Source organism: Morone saxatilis, unplaced genomic scaffold, assembly GCF_004916995.1.
Source record: "Morone saxatilis isolate NCDOM2014 unplaced genomic scaffold, NCSU_SB_2.0 Contig9, whole genome shotgun sequence".
In the NCBI taxonomy this organism is placed as follows: Eukaryota; Metazoa; Chordata; class Actinopteri; family Moronidae; genus Morone; species Morone saxatilis.
The window spans coordinates 2,662,545-2,666,835 of record NW_023340268.1 but is presented as its reverse complement, the minus strand read 5'-3'; positions in this window follow the sequence as shown (position 1 = coordinate 2,666,835).

Sequence of the window (4,291 nt, the reverse complement as noted above, 5' to 3'; positions counted from 1 at the left end):
CTTCTTTGTTTTTTAAACCACAAATATTGTCCTCCAATGTTTGGAGCAGCGCCTGGAACGAGAGACCATCTTTATATTTTGTATTTGTTGGATTAGTCGTAGTAGATTGGATATTGGTTTTGTATTTTTTTTCAGAGATGGGGAAAGCATTTTAAAACGCGGAGGAGAACGAGGAGCCCTGTTGTTTTTAAAGATCAGAAACTTCTCAACAGGAGTGTGCAGTGTTTTTTATAGCCAAACAGACAGACAGACAGACACTGACAGACAGACTACACGTATTCACTCGACTGACAGTCCTGCTTTTAACCTTTTTGTTTACTCTCTTCTTTTTTTACGGGGGAAGGGACGAGAGGTCAATCCGAGAGCCGAAATGTGAATCTCTCTCTGCCCCTCGACAAAAGTGTTGTATAGACTCTCATTCTTCAAACCTCTCCTTTTTTGTTTTGTTTTGTTTATTTGTTGTTGTTGTTGTCGTCAGACAGCATGGATTAATGACACTTGCAAAGTGGCGCTGAAAAAGTAAATAATGACATAACCATGAATAAAGGATTGTAAAATATTAATAAAAGAATTACTTTTCAGAAAACTGCGCTGAGTGTTGGTTTGTGTTCAGCAGAGTCTCCTAAATGTTACACAGCCGACCTTTGACACCTACAGAGACAAAGTTCAACCTTGTTGTGTGTTGATGCTTTATTCCTTCAGGTATCCAGTAGCTCAGACCGTCAGCATACAGAGATTATTTCTTTTAGGTTATCTTAAACACACCAGTAACAAATGCCTTCAGCTGTTGTACACATTATATCTGTAAATATGATATTTAAAGGAGAAACGTAGCCGACTTTCCACCATCTGAATCTGTACATGTCGAGCAGCCAGTGTGGAAAGAGACGAGAGAACGATTCAGAGTGGTGATGGCGGTCGACCTGAGGGCGGTTAGGGTGAGCGATGAATGAATGAACGAGCAGGTTAAAGAACTTTCTGAATCCAAGGAGGGTTTTATTGATTTGTCTATTGTACAGGAATAAAGTGATGGCTCCGTGGAGGGTCAGACCGAAGGTAGTTAACATTAACAGTGTGAACTATTGTACACTGTGCAAAAACACCAGTATAGTCCTTTAACGCTAAAGCGATGAACCCATTTTCACCCAAAGACTGTATTTAGTATGATAAGGAATAAACATTTGTTCTGGTCGGTCTCAAGTTCTGAAATGTGGTACCTACACACTCTGTCCAAGTACCTAACAGTACAGTGTGTGTGAGAGGTATTTATGTATTTGAGAGTTAGAAGTTAAATAAAAAAAAGCAAGATTTGAGATCTAACAAGCAAATGGACACACTTCCTCCATTAGTTTCAAAACTAATACAGCAACTGTTTACAGCTGCTGTCTAACTAATAATAGTTGTGTATAACTTTTATTTATTTGGAATAGAGCCGGTTGCATGTGTGTACTGAAAATAATAAAAATCCTCCCATTTTTATTGCTTATTTTAGGCCGTTTTCCTTCATTTTAAGAACAATCATTGTAGTCTGATGTGCCCAAAGACAAGAAAAACAAACTGGTTTGACCGATTCCGGAGGTTTCTTCAGATTTATAATAAATAAATAGGTTAATTAGATTTAATTTCATGTTGTTTAAGAGTAAAGTGCCTAATAATTGTAAGTTTGTAGATAATAGATCCTTATTAGGTAAATACTAGAATTGAATAAATAGTTTGGTCCCAAAACAAGACCTGGAGCCACAAAGTTAAATACCAGGCTAAATAATTCTGGAGAGTAATTAATATTAATTATTACAGCGATATCGTCAATACTAATGACTCCTTACTACTAATAATAACACATATAAAACCCCTCAGATACATAAAGGTCATTTTGTGCTACGCAGACATTAAAATGTGACTTTTGGAGTGTTTTTTTTGTGTGTGGAAAATGAGTTCTTACTGTATCAGCAGCTCACTGGTGAGCAGCATCAGAGATACACAGCCGTCCCAAAGACCGGGAACCAGGAGGGACTCTCTGATCTGGAACAAACTGCAGATCAGCTGCTGCACTTCTGGGACTCGACAGGCAAACCTGAAACACTCTGCAGCACCCATTACTGCCGCACCTGTCACTTCACCGGTGAGCAGCACGGACATTACAGAGCCGTGCTGTGCCTCTCATAAGTGTGGCTGCATTATGTGCTACTGTATGGAACAATAAAGCTTTAATGAAGCTTTAGTGGCTGCATACGGCTTGTCAGGGAAACCCATTAGCAGGAGTGTTTGGCTCAAGGCTGCTGTTCAGATCCTTTTATTCATATAGTCTCCATCGCTGCTGCTCATTGGCTCGTTTCTGCACCCGTCAACAGAGCTGGAAAGTACATTTACATTTTATTTACCATTAACTTTCATTCTGAACTGTTTGGAAGAGTTTGTCTTTACATTTTTGCTGCTTTTTTTTACGTTTGTTTGATGGATGTAGTTATTTTACAGACACACATTTTACATTAAAACATGATAATTTGATCAAATATTTACAATCCAACCATACAATTCTAACCTGCTACAACATTAACATGCAGTATGTTCTGAATCACTAATGTAACACTCATTAAAAGACCGTTTTTGAGTGCTTAGTGGAGGCAGCTCGGTTCTGATACACAATCATACAGATCATACTTAAAGTCACTTATCCAGAATATCAAAACCAGAAAAAAGTTCCACGCTTGAAGCAAGTTTTGCGCAACTTTTTCAACTTCAACTTTAAAATTTGTGTGCAGCAAAGGGAAACGCACAGACCTAGATACATAAAATGTAATAAACAATAAAAATGTGTCAAACAAAGCAGAGAACATATAGTCATATAAGACCTGGAGTGCACCCAGCCATCATCACACATTTAAAGCTCTAATCTGCAACATTTCTGCATTAAAATGTCTATAAACTCTGGCTCTACGTTCTCTATGTAGTTGAGTTCTTCCATTATCCTTGGAAAGGACATTTTTATCTACAGACTAAGTCGCCTATCATGGAGTTCGCCATGTTTCTACAGTAGCCCAGAACGGGACCAAACCAAACACTGTCGAGATTCTGCTGTGTGTGTGTTTCTAAATCTTACACAGTGACCTTTAATATCTGAACATTTCCTCCAGCACTGTATTGAATAAACGGTTAATAACGCACTCTAAATTGGAAGCAGAAGACTTTAAGTCAAGTGGCAACCAGCGAATGTTGTCGACAGCTACATTATAAAACATCTGCTACTATATTGAGAGTGTGTTGTAAACGCTTCAATTTAATATTAATTAAGTCTGCATATAAAACGCTGAATTGACAGGTAAAGTAAACTGTTACCTTTATTATTTATTTTTAAGACTGCTGATACTCTTTTAGTTGGGTTCAGTTAGCCAGGATATTCCAATGAAATCACTTAGTGATCATTAATCAGCCAATATTGATTTAAATGCAGAAAAGCCAAAAAGTCCAAGCTTCCAGGTTCTGAAATGTGCATTTTGGATCGTCGTTGGGATAAAATGAGCTAATTAGTATTGCAGCTTTGGCGCTTAAAGATCCTCTCCAGACATGTATAGATCATAGACACAAGAAAGTTTAAATTTCCACCATTAAAAACACATACTCCTTCTGGCCATTATAAAAATGATAATAAGACTGTGAGGGTAAGAGAACAGATGTCTTTGAGTGAAGGCTTTTTAAACTCTTCTCTAAACTATCCTTTATAAACAAAACCAAGTAATTGAATAAGGGATTATGAAGTAAATGAAAAGAATCATTAGTTGTAGTGTCTTAGCTAGGCTCCATAAACTGAAACAGTAACAGGAAATTACCTTCAAAACATGCGGATTCTGGAGACAGGAACAGAAACTGACATTTAATAAGCAGCTGTGTCTTATAAATACATCTCTGTTCGTTCATGCGACCAGTAGAACTAAATAGTGGCTTCAGCTTTATATCCAAGCTCATGAAGTGTCGGCTTTTGGAATAAAGCACGCACTAGTTAAGTAACACGTGGACGTTCTGGGGAGGCGCTGCGAGCCGAGCGTGCTGCTGAACGTTAGACTCGTACTTGTTAAAAAGCACCAACGGATCTTAAACAGGGATGGGGTAGAAATGTGGCTTAGGACTAGGTATAAACAGTCAATGTATGACAGCTTCTGGCAGCAACCACAGCGCTGACGCAGGCACAAAAGGGATTGACGCCATCAACAGGCGAACCGCTGAAACGCAAGCGTTACCTGAATGAAAATGACCAGATTTCTATGAGGGTTTGAACATTGTGGAAACATTTAGT